Raw genomic sequence first — 13103 nt, forward strand, 5'->3', positions numbered from 1 at the left:
AGGCATACCAGTCGCCATAGCGGTATTTCTAGTTTAGATTCTGAAGTGAATCGATTTCGAGTGAGTTGAAACGATCGCCATTAGTTTCCTTGTGTTTGTGTTATGGTTCTCAGAGTTTGAGACTTCTTCAGTTGGTAATCTTTCTTTTTTCAATTCCTTAGTCCAATACTTAATTAGGTTATTTCTAATTCTGTTACGCCCTCTAATGATTGTAGAGCACTCTTTTGTCCACCATGGAACGGGTTTAATTTTGCCCTTACATTTGATGGGATCCGATCCTCTAAAATGTGTATTAATCACTGCATGAATTAACTGTCCAGCTATGATGTGGAAATTTTCAGAAAATTTCCAGAATCGTTTTCGTTTAATTGTTCCTCACACTTTTTCTCAAATGTACCTCAATTGAGGCTTTTCGTGGACCATTTCCTTTCCATTCCATTTTGTTTAATACGCCATTTCAATGTACTTCCTTAAAATAACTTTGTACCAACTGCAAAATAATCACATCTTTAACTCTTTATGTGCCATGGTGGAAACCTCCAACGTGTCACATTATTCTGAGACACCAGCGTATTCATGCGTTGAGAAAACATTTTTTTATTTTTCAAATCTATATAACTTTTACAGGTTTCTGTTAAATTGTAGACGAAGTGAGCAAAGTTGAAGAGAGAAAATGCCAAGCTTTGCATTAATGTACATTTTATGTCAAATCTATAATTGCTTTTCTTTCGGAAGCCCAGTGGCTACATTACTGTCAATGTATGAATTTTGCACACAAAGCAGTGACATCAAGTTAGAATTTGTTCGCAAGTCCACTAGGAAACACTGCTTGTTAGTCAATCACCACGTAAAATGCAAGCTATAGACGAGATTAACGGAATCGCGAGGAACGCTTTCATTGTACTGTGGCATTTGCCGATTTATTGATCAGTTTGCAGGTTTGGGCAGGTTTGTGCGTTTGAGCAGAATATGCGAAGTTGGCGCGCCGTCGACTGAGTCGGTCGTGCGAACGTGGCACCGGAAAGAGTTAACAAACTGGTACAATTTCCCAGACCTTTTTCAGTAGCCGTTGAGGTTGACACCAATTTTCATATCCAAGCATGACATTCTCCACAGGAAGGTGTTTTTTTTTTTTTTTTTTTGTTTTTTGTTTTTTTTACTGCCCGACCCATCATTTAGAACAACGAAAATTGCGGGTGATAAGAAATCTTCAGTAATTTAGTCTAACGTCCATTTTTTTTCTTTTTTTTGGGGGGGGGGGGGGGAGGGGGGATTGTTAACTTTTTGCCATACCCTTTTCCCAAAGATAATCTACTTTTTTGTCACCGCCAGCATTAATTTACTTGAAATAGTGTAAATTGCATAATGTGTATTAACAAATAACATTGTTGAGTTAAACAACCAAAAACTTTGACATAGATAGACTCGAGTGACCTGTTTCACAGACCGTGAATGTCACGTGTGCTCCTTGACCGTTCGTTGCAAGCCAGTCTGAAGTGCGTTGTACAATGCCAAGGCAAGGAAGTGATTGTCAGGTCTTGGTAAGAGACTAGTCTTGAAAGAGGACACCGAACGTCTAGTTGTGTTGTTCTCTTTGTATTCCCAGTGCTAATGCAGATTTACTTGAGAATTTGTAAATAAAATTTTATTAGAAATTTGCCCAAGTTTGATTGTTCAAACTGTAGCATTACCAGAGAAGCAAATACATTATGTAGTTATGTCACTAGAGTTACTATAGGTATCCAGCGAGAATGACATGAATTAGGGTTGGAAAAGAGTGTCTGATTCACATGCACGTTTGCATGACATAACGACGCAAGGTATCTTTATTAGCAAACCACTAGTAAAATGGCAGTATGAAGTGTTTTTATGCCTCCGCCACGAAGTGGTGCCGGAGGCATTATGTTTTCGGGTTGTCCGTCCGTCCGTCCGTCCGTCCGTCCGTCCGTCCTTCCGTCCGTCCGTCCGTCCGTCCGTCTTTCCGTCCGTCCGTAATGAATTTTGTGGACAAGGTAACTATCAAAAGCTGTTGAGGTATCCTAATGAAACTTGGCATGTATGTGTATTAGGGGGTGAAGTTGTGCCTATCGACTTTTGGGTGCACATGCTCAAGGTCAAAGGTCAAAAGGTCAAGGTCAAATACATAAAATTTCACTATTTCCACCATATCTATGCAATGCCTGAAGATATTTTCTTGAAACTTAGTGTATGCATGTATTACCCAATTTAGATTCTCTGGTGAAAGTTTGGGTCATGAGGTCAAAGGTCAAAGGTCAAAAGGTCGAGTAAAAGTATTAAAACTTCTTTTTTTCTCTGTAAATTGGAAAATTGTTCAAGGTATCTTCATGGAACATGGTATATATACATGTACTGACTGGCAGTGATTATCTAGAGAATGTAGGGTTCATGTGGTCAAAGGTCAGGGGTCAAAGGTCAAGTGCAACACTTCAAAATTTTACTATTTCCCTCATGTTCATGCAATGCCAGCAGGATTAGTTTTTTTTTTTTTTTTTACACTTGGTGTATGCGTGTGTAACCTAATAGAAATTCTCTGGAGAGTTTTTTTTCTTTTTCTTTTTTATTGCCTCAAAGGTCAAAAGGTCAAAGATCAAGTGAAAGTGCTGAACTAACTTTTTCCTCCATATCTCGGAAGTGGCTCAATTTATTGTGAAACTTACTGCATATCTATGCATGTTCTACCTGAAAGTGATTATCTTATGAATTTTAGGGTCAAAGGCCAGATGAACATGGTAACAAGTTACTATTCAGTACAGAAATTGCACTTTTTCTCCATACCAGTACCATGAAAATTACTCAATGCATAAATGTATGAATGGTCAAAGTCAAGTTAAAGTCCTTAAATCCCCAAATACATGCTCTCCTATTCATCCAATTAAACCAAGGTCAAGGAAGGTGAACATTCAACACATTTGTGACAAACTTGTCATTTCAATATTTTGCCAGTTTTGTGAAAATGTAATCACACATTGTCCACATGTACTATCTAGACCTATTAGGAGAATCATGCATTATGGCGGAGGCATAACAGTCGCCATAGCGACATTTCTAGTTTGTTTTTGTTTTTGTTTTCGTTTGTTTTCGGTTTTTGTTTTTTTTTTAGGGGGGTTACTTGTCAGGTCCATGAGTAAATTTCAGCAATGTGTTGATACAGTGAATATTACTTCTCTTATTCCCTTAAGCTGGATAAATCCGTCCAATTATTGTGTGCTTAATAGCTGGACAAAAAAAAAATCATGTTATGCTTTACATGGTAATACAGTAGTAGGCATATGCCATTTTAGTTTTAGTATTGTTTTCAAATGATCTGAAAATTAATTAAAAAACATAGTCGTGATGAAATGTGCGTCGACTACATCTACCCGGCATCTGGCGTGACCATGCATAAATCTAACCCTTTCCAACTTTCAGACAGGACCACTCACTGTCATTTGGGCGCTGAGCAATAGTCCATGTCTTGTTCCAAAAATCATCGGGGCATGAACAATGGGTCAGAAGGCGATTAACAATTGAACGAGCTGACGAAACGATTGATCGATATCACTGCTTGGAAACCGGCTAGGCAGGGACTGCGGCAATAAAGGCCGAAAGGAATGCAGAGCCAAGCCACTGAAAGCCCAACGTATAAACCCCTCGTCGCGAAAGCATTACCATGCAGCTGGTGATATTTTCTGACGGGGAATAGATTCCGCTTGTAAACTGTAATTGGACAGATCAATTGGACTTCCCTGAAGTGATATTCACTGGATCAACATACTGCGGAAATTTATACCTGGAGCAGACTTCATACAGTGAGAGTGCAGAAGTTAGACCTGTCGCCAACCCTTTTGTCACCCCACCCTGTGCTCTCGCACTCTCTGCTCTCACACTCTGTACCTCCGTTGATGGGACGATTTCATCTGTTTGGTGATAGTATTTGCAATAAACTGCAAGAAAACGTCTTGGAACTGTGACATCTCAATTTGTTTGACGTCATCAATGAACGGTTCGGCTGCTCCCACTGACTAGCTGAGAGAAAATCAATTTTTCTTGCAAATGTTTGAGATCTTCGGCTACCACTGTTTTACGGGCCGTCGTGATATACCAAGCTGTCTTGGTAAGAGAAAATCGACTCATATGCAATATCGCAACCCTTATTTGGTCCACGCCGCCGACAACAGAGCTGGGCGGCCAATTCGACGATCCTCAAAGGAAGGAAAGGCTCTGGACAGATTTGGCAGTTCATCGCATTTGATTTGAACCAAGACAATTTGGTGTGTGCCAATGCTTTTAAGTTGTATATTGTTCTGACAGACATTCGTTATTACCCGGTTATCATGGCGCAAATGACGGGAAGCAGGTATTCTGCCTCCACGCAAAGGAGCAACATGGACATGCGTGGCGCCCCCACGACAGCCCCTGGTCGCCCTGCGGTGCGCTACGAATGTACATACAAGATGGAGCCAGACCGCAAATTTATGTCTTCGGAAGCAAGGCGCATCATCGAAGACATTCTGGAGGCGCAGCTCGAAAGCCAACGCTATGACCCACAGAAGTGTCCCATTCTCTGCCGCGAGCTCGCCGACTCTATCAAGCAGCGCGTGAAGGAGTTGATGGTCCCACGCTACAAAATAATAGCTCTTGTCAGCATCGGTTCGGCGGAACACGCAGACGTGTGCGCAGCGAGCCAGTGCGTTTGGAACGATAAGTTCGACTCGTACGCTGAACACACGTTTAAGAACGGGTCTCTGTATGCAGTAGGGATTGTATATGGCATTTATCAGGAATGATTTTTCGATAGTCGTTAAAACGTAGCCATACATTTTTTTTTAAATCATTATCTTGTTTGACTTATTTTTACTGTATGATATTATTCATCATTATTATCATTTTTATTGTAATCACTATTATTGTCATTATCATCACCACTTTTATTTGCATTAATTTCAACAATTACAACATAAAAAAAGTACTATGTACATCAGCTATCTGTTTCAATGTATCACATTTTGTATACATTTATCAAAAAGTTTAAGAGAATGGTTCCATTTGCAAGTCGTATGACCAGTAGTTGGCTGGTGTGGTAATTATACGTCACAAAGACGATAGTTGCAAAATTCTTGGATAGGCCCTACTCAAGAAATTTCAAATGGTTAGGACTACTTTGATTCGAAAGGACGATGATTTGTGGAATATTAGCCTACTAGACGAGTGCATGGAAACTGAGAACATGATGATATCTATGTCTGAACATGTTATCTGACGTCAGGTCTACATTTTTTTTTTAGATTGGAAGCAGCTTCTTACCGTTGTTCAGTGGAGAGTGGTTGACTTCTTTTACTTTACCTTTTACTGCGTGAACTTGTCTTGAACTTGTAGGTTTGCCAAGCGTTGTACATTACAGATGCAATGGAATGGCAGAATCATCGTCAACAAAGTTGCTTTGGAAAGAGTGCCGTTGATTATAGTGTCAATCTAGCCATTGCATATCACACATATAGTTACATTGGGAGCAGATGGTTCGTTTGAGGCGAGTTTTCCGGCAACGGTATGATAGACAACATGTTTTCTCTGTCGGTTGCCATGCTGTGTTTGATTTCAGAAACTCTCTCCACTGTTTGATCGATTTAATGTACTTTAAAGATGGCATATAAAATTACGTTCATGACACCCAGAAAGACAGAGAGAGGGAGACAGAGGTTGTTAACAAATTATGTAAGTGTTGGTGATTCCTTAGTTTACAATTTGCTGGTTAATGGTCACATTGCCTGAATCATGTAACAAACGTACTGATAACTGTTTATCAGTTATTGGATAACCACTGAGATACCAGAAAGGTGTTGAAAGCTCAAAAATAATTTAGTTCGATATGAATGCTGTAAGCATTTTCAGCACTTATTTGACCTGTGCGATTAAATGGAAATATAGGGCCACGTGTAGCTAGATAGACGTCTTCACAACCGCTGTGAGCAATATACAAGCTGTCTGGACCACCATACGTACTCCTGTGTTACCTCCTTTTCTATTTGAATACAACGCGTTGGAAACCTCGTACAGGCAGTATGTGTCAATGTTGTTGTTCACCACACAAGTTCAAGAAACTCTTGGAAGCCCATCTAAGTTGTGGTCATATTTCCTTTCCTCATTTGCACCTTTGTGAACTTTGTGATATAGCTTTACTACGTACAGCGTCTCTGCGTGCATAATAAACCTACATGAAATTCTAGAGGTGTGTGAGGTTGTTTTTTTTATTCGTGATGTGATAATAAGTATCATGACATACATATACGTAGATAGGTAGATAAGAGATGGATTAGAATAGGTTTCTTAGTTACATGTTAATTGAAGGGGGGTTTTTTTATTTATTTTTTAGGGGGGGGGGGGGTCAGTGGGCATTCTCCATCACGCCAGTCTCGAGTGCATGATATTTTGCTATCTTCCCTTCCCCAGAAACACGGAGAACGGTAGTGATGCATTCTGTTCAGTACCTCAACAACGTCTGTCCACATTATTTTCTTTTGAAGTCCACCTGAGCCAAAGGCTCAAGTGGGCAAATGCGAACATTTATCGTCCTGTGTCGTCTTGCATTGTTCCTCGTCCCTCGTTCGTCTGGCATTGTGTGTAAACTTGTAACATTTTCAGCTTCTTCTTGAAAACGTCATGACGGATTTTCAACAAACTTGCCAGATAGCATCCCTGGCAGGGCAGGCGGAGCTTTTTCAAAAGTGTGGGGGGGGGGCACTTCCGGGTTTTATGAGCTAACAAGCAAACCCAGTTTATTCATAAAGGCACCATGCCCACCATAAGTGAGAGAGCTAAATATGGTTGGTGCTGTAAGTGAGTACCTTAAGGCCGTGTCACACCTTTCCGGGCAAGCCTTTCGTACGACTTGCGAAGAACAATTTTTACTACCCGGAGGTCCCCGCAGATGACCCGCACATGACAGTACCTAGCACGTATCTCATCCGTAGTCGCCCGGAGGTGCGCACGGAGATCTTTTTACCCGCAACTATGTTTAGGCCCTGTCACACCTTTCCGGGCAAGTTACGCGGGCTTGTTGAGTGTAGGGATTTCCAGCATATCGAGCATTCCTCAGGGTGGACAAGGATTTAAGCGAGTCGGTGCATGTGTCTTACTTGCTGGACGCGTTCTACCTAAATTCTACTTGCGAGTATACTGTGTGACCTTTGTACCAGTCACGTGGGGGCTGACAACTCAGTGAAGGAATTCCTCTGAAGGAATGGCTGTAATTCCACAGAATGTCATTATCTTTGCTGCCCTCGAGACTACGAAGTATCTGCGTGGGAGTTGCCTGCGAGGTGCTGCCTCTAAGGGCCTCCTACTGGCGTTCTGCGTGGACCTCTCCGGGCATTCCCGCGACTCAACCGGCAAAAAATTTTGGTCGTGCTCAAAACTTGGCTGCGGTTAAATCGGACTTGCGTGTGCACCTCCGGGCAACTACAGGCGAGATACGCGCTAGGTACTGTCAGGTGCGGACCAACTACGGAGAGCTCCGGGTAGCAAATTCGTTTCCCCGCAAGTCAAGCCGCAAAACTTCCCCAAATGTGGTATGACAAGGCCTTGAGCATGCTCAAAACTTGTTCCGAGTGAGTCATAGGGGTTCGCTCGCAGAGGTACACGCAGAACACCAGTATGAGACCCTCACCAGCAGCACCTCGCAGGCAACTCCAAAGTAGGTACATCCCAGTACCTGTAAGTCGCTCGTAACAGAAAACGGATCGGTTTCAAAGCTCTCACGCAGGTCACACGGAATACACACAAGTAGAAGGTAAGTAGTGCGTGTCTATAGTAGGTAAGAAACAGGTGCGAAACTCGCAAACATTCTTGTCCGCCCGCGGAAAATTTTCCTGCTTGCGGAAAATCCCTCCTCGCAACACGCCCGGTTAGCTTGCCCTTGAAGGCCGTGTCTCACCTTTCCGGGCAAGCCTTGCGTACGACTTGCGAAGAACAATTTTTACTACCCGGAGGTCCCCGCAGATGACCCGCACATGACAGTACCTAGCACATATCTCATCCGTAGTCGCCCGGAGGTGCACACGTAAATCTTTTTACCCGCAACTATCTTTAGGCCCTATCACACCTTTCCGGGCAGGTTACGCGGGCTTGTTGAGTGTAGGGATTTTCCAGCATACCGGGCATTCCTGAGGATTTGAGCGAGTCAGTGCATGTGTCTTACTAGCTGGACGCGTTCTACCTAAATTCTACTTGCGAGTATACTGTGTGACCTTTGTACCAGTCGCGTGGGGGCTGACAACTCAGTGAAGGAATTCCTCTGAAGAAATGGCTGCAATTCCACAGAATGTCATGATCTTGGCTGCATACGAGACTGGCGAAGTACCTGCTTAGGAGTTGCCTGCGAGGTGCTGCCTCTAAGGGCCTCCTACTGGCGTTCTGCGTGGACCTCTCAGGGCATTCCCGCGACTTACCCGGAAAAAATTTTGGTCATGCTCAAAACTTGGACCAAATATGGGCCCAAATTTCACATGTTTATCTGCTTCTTAAAAATGCATGGTCGGTCAAATTTTTACCAGACTTAAGCAGGTATTATCGCTAGAGTGATATAGCGTACATATTTTGTACAAGTGGGCACCATCCGGCACCTGGGGGCTTCCGAATTCGGAAATCTTTGCAAAATTTGTAGAATTGAATATTTAAACTTGTTTTCTCAAGAACAGTAGTGATAAGTGAGTAAAGATTGGTGACTGTAGTTTAAAGTTTGTTCATGGCAGATTGGATTTGGGCCCTGGTGGGGTGGGAGGTGGCCAAATTGGGACCCAGTTTTAAAATTTTCATCTTTTTCTTGAAAATGTATGGTCAACTTTTCACCAAATTATGCAGATAATATCGCTGGGGTAACAGAATAGATATTTGTATAGACCAATTCAGTTTGGGTTCTGGTCTTATAGTACATGTAATTTCTAAACATGGGCCTAGTATACATGGACTGTTCACTGCAGTCTTTCTTTGATGTTATGATCGTCGCCGACACCTGATTATGTGCATCTTAATGAATACATTCAGGTGCCTGGACAATAACGATTGTGTGATCATGTATCGTCACTAACAAATGAATCCTTTCCCTCATTTCAGTCTTATTTGGCTGATGTGCCTTTTTCAGACGGGAATGTCTTTGAATAAATACAGATGATGAGGAGCAGCAAACCTGAGATCATGACAAATTTTGTGACAAAAGATGGGTAATTGCTGATTCGCACATTTTCGCACACGCATAAGACCTTGCCTAATGACAAGATATATTTGGTCTCTACCATTACCGTCCCTTTTTGCTCTGGAATAAGCTGGGGAAAAGTATAGTATTAAAATCACAAATGACAATCATTCTGCCAAAATGTTAGCTTTTTTTTAAAAACTGCCTGCTTCTCCCAAGCGAAATTGTTTTAGGTATGATTTCCTAACATACACCAGAACTGCACATTCACTTTATTTGATTTTTGTGAGTTAGTTATTTCTTCTGCGCATATAGTTTTAGATTTCTCGAATCTCCGTCTTGTTCTTCTCCCGGCTTGCTGGCGGTGACGATCATGGGATCAAAGCAGTGAAGCATGCTAAAAATGTCTCTGTGGCGCAGTTGAGATGTACAGGTGCATGAATTAATTAACAATACGATAGTAGGCCCTATTAGGTCCATGTTTCTAACTGGGGGGCTTCAAATATGCCTAACAAGAGATGATTTATGCACTGACAAAGCAACGCACCTGGTCCATTGCATAGCCCGTTGAAAGTGCTTTTGTTCTTCTTTGGAAGCCCCTCCCCCCCCCCCCCCCCCCCAGTTATGGCCGCCATAAGTTACAATGCTCTGAAGTCGGAATCATCTATAAATGGGGAAACCATTCCCCACTTGGGGCCCCAATCACAGTGGCACAGAGTACAGAATCGTTACAAAAGTCTTCTGCAAAACCAGATATGCTCTGAGTAAAGACATGAGTGAGTGTATTTTCAAAATTATGTAGAGCAGACTCAGGGATGGCTCCCTCTTGGCAGGGACCAAATTGGGGGCCAGTTTTCACATCTTGATCTTCTCTGAAATGCATGGCTCATACCTGGCAGTTATCATCACTTTAGTTTTATAGAATATACAAATGGACACTATAGAAACCCAAGTTTGCTCTGCGTGGAAGGTGAACTTGCGATCCTCGCGTGAGCTCTAGACCCCTTATAGTGTCTTGTCTTAAATATGATTTGGTAATACACGTTTAAACGATTACAAGTGCTGCAGCTTACTTGGTGACATCCGTCAGATCTTCCCCATATTTTGCTGACTATTCATCAAACATAATGATGAACTCTGATGAACACTATGAAGTTTCCACAGTTTATGTTCCAAAAGGGATGGACCCTTTGCACATATCTGCCATATCTTCAGCACGAAACACTGCATCAAAAGTTACACAACTTTGAAAACTTTTAGAGTCTAAATTGAGTTTATTTCTTTTCAATTTGCTAAAAACGGCATTTTGTGGTCACATAACACACTTGTTTTGGCTTTAGCGTTGTTGTTTTTTTTGCATGTACATTGCCTATGTATTCGACTTTCTTTTAGTTAATTGCACACCATATTGTATTGGACAATGAAGTACAAGGTGAATACGGTGTTTCACAAACACTCATAGCTATTGATAGCATTGTTACCATCATCACCCTTATCAGATGGCATCTGCGATATCATGAGATGGATATGGTACCACCGTTTCTATGTTTTGCATATCAAAGCACCTATAGCTATCGAGCTGTTCTAACTGAAGTGGCCACAGGGAAGCACGATCGATATGGTGATAATAGGCATTTTATCTTGTCCGCATGCTTCACTCAGTGTTCAGCCTTTATACTCCCTGACAACGGCAGCAACGCTGTTGCGACAAGGATTGTCGAACCGACTCGGGGGCGACAATCCTTGACGGAGTTGGCTTCAAGGATTGTCGCCCCGTCAAAGATTGTCGTCTGGCGACAATCTGTGACGAGGGCTGGCGGCAAGGATTGTCGCCCGCCCTCGAAGCACATTTTGCTGGGTAATATCGTTCTTGACATAGTCATTGAAATACCAACACATAACTTACATGGCTACATCCATGCAAACATGCCATGTAAAAAGTCATGGTGAGGTTTCAAGGAAGTGTGTATGTGCGCGCGCACATGATAATTTAGTGTCCGTTTGTGCGTGTGTGTGTGTGTGTGTGTGTGTGTGTGTGTGCGTGTGTGTGTGTGTGTATGTGTGTTAGTGTATCGATTATGATGGAAGAATGTGTTTATTATGTCAGCGTATGTGTTTTGGCTGCGCATGGGGAGGGATACCTAGTAAGCTGTTGCTGGCATAAACGTTATATTGATTTTATCAGCAGCTTTGACTTTGATGAGCTTGTTTGACGGATTTGAATATGAATTCGGAGTGGTGCTTGCGTGCGGGCGGAAGCTGCTTTTATGCATACGGTCCATTATGTCTTATGTATCAACATTGGGAAGTCGTTTCATCAGGAAGGAAGGTGGTATCGGTTCGGGTTTGTGTGTGTGTGGGGGGGGGGGGGTACATTTCGTTATTGCGAAGGTTCGTTATTCTGAAGGCTCTTTAGTCCGAAGGTTCTTTATTCCAAAGGTTTGATATTCCGAATTTCATTTTCGGATCAACGAACCTTCGGAATAACGCCACAAATGTTCGGATTACCGAACCCTTTTTCATTTTCGGATTAACGAACCTCTAGGTATAGGGAATTGTGTGTTTCGGATAAATGAACCTTTGGAAAAACGAACCTTCGGAATAACGAACAGCACCCGTGCGTGTGTATGTGTGTAGGTGTGTGTATGTATGTGGGTTGGTAAATGTGGGTGTGGGATGATTTAGGTTTTGGTTAATCGGGGGTTGGTGGGTTGGGGATTTGATTTGAAGAAGGATAGTTATAAATGGTATGACAGATTTCGGTAGGATTTAATATTTAGGATAAATGTAGATTTGTTTCGGTTGGGGGGTGGTCGGGTTTTTTATGACTGATTTCATTTTAGATTTGTATAATGTATTTGTGTGTTTTTTTTTAATGTATATGCCCTTGTAAGTAAGAAGGTGTTACATGATCCAAACCAATATATTCAAGGGATATAGGTTTGGTAGGGCCCTACATGTCAAAACTTTCTCGTGAAGAAATTGTCAGTAGGGTTGGTCTATAATCGAGTTATGTATGTTGAAGTGAGATTATTTGTAGTATAAATGGACAAATGGATTTGTTTGTGATTCGAATTGCCATTTGTAACGTTTTTGTTCATGTTACACCCAGAATGGGTCGATTTATGAATGATTTGAATGAAATCAATTAATAATAATGAAATCAATTAGCGCTGGATACTCTTATCGCACACGAATGAACTTTTTATGAGCAATAAAATTTTGAAAATTCCTGAGTTATTTTCTTACAACGTTTGCCTGTTTATGTTTTAATTCTCAACTGGCCAATTACCAGATGCATTTTCCAAAATGTTCGCAAGAAACTATACAGTTCATGATTATCCAACCCGCCAACGTTATGCGTATCACCTTCCACGTACCCGAGCAATTTTGCGAAAAAAACTATCATGTTCACTGGACCTAAGTACTGGAATGAACTCCCTACGGAACTTACAAGCTGCACCACTTTAACCTCATTCAAACGAAAATTAAAACAATATCTTTTGAGCAGCTACGGCATGTATATTGTATAGTACTTGTTGCTCAGTATTTTCTCTCTTGTCTATCTTATTTATCCTCTAGTAGTAGTCCGACGGGATCCTAACCATGTACATTAGTAGGCTTGCTAAGGGCGAAAAAGGGGGTGATCACTGCATTTTATAGTACAAATGTCCTATTTGGCACACATGTTCCTCTGTACAATTGGAATTTTTTCATCTAAAGAGACAATCTGTATCTATGCAAATAAGCCTTAATTTGCATAACTTATGCAAAAATACATATAAAAATTATTTAAAAATATATGTGCATCCAGCAGAAATACCTAATTTGGTAGAAGTATTTTATAGAGTATGTGGAAACAATTCCAGCAAAAATCGATTTCATGCCTATGTAAATAAACATAAAATTTGCATAA

The 13103-nt window shown here is 41.6% G+C and overlaps 1 pseudogene; it reads left to right on the forward strand.

The window, feature by feature from the left end:
• Positions 1-4334: 4334 nt before the first annotated feature.
• Positions 4335-4787, forward strand: LOC139744116 (dynein light chain Tctex-type 5 pseudogene; annotated as a pseudogene).
• Positions 4788-13103: the final 8316 nt, after the last annotated feature.

The sequence above is a fragment of the Diadema antillarum genome, unplaced genomic scaffold, assembly GCF_040938485.1.
Source record: "Diadema antillarum isolate AM-2024a unplaced genomic scaffold, OU_Dant_1.0 seq00001137_RagTag, whole genome shotgun sequence".
Classification (NCBI taxonomy): domain Eukaryota; kingdom Metazoa; phylum Echinodermata; class Echinoidea; order Diadematoida; family Diadematidae; genus Diadema; species Diadema antillarum.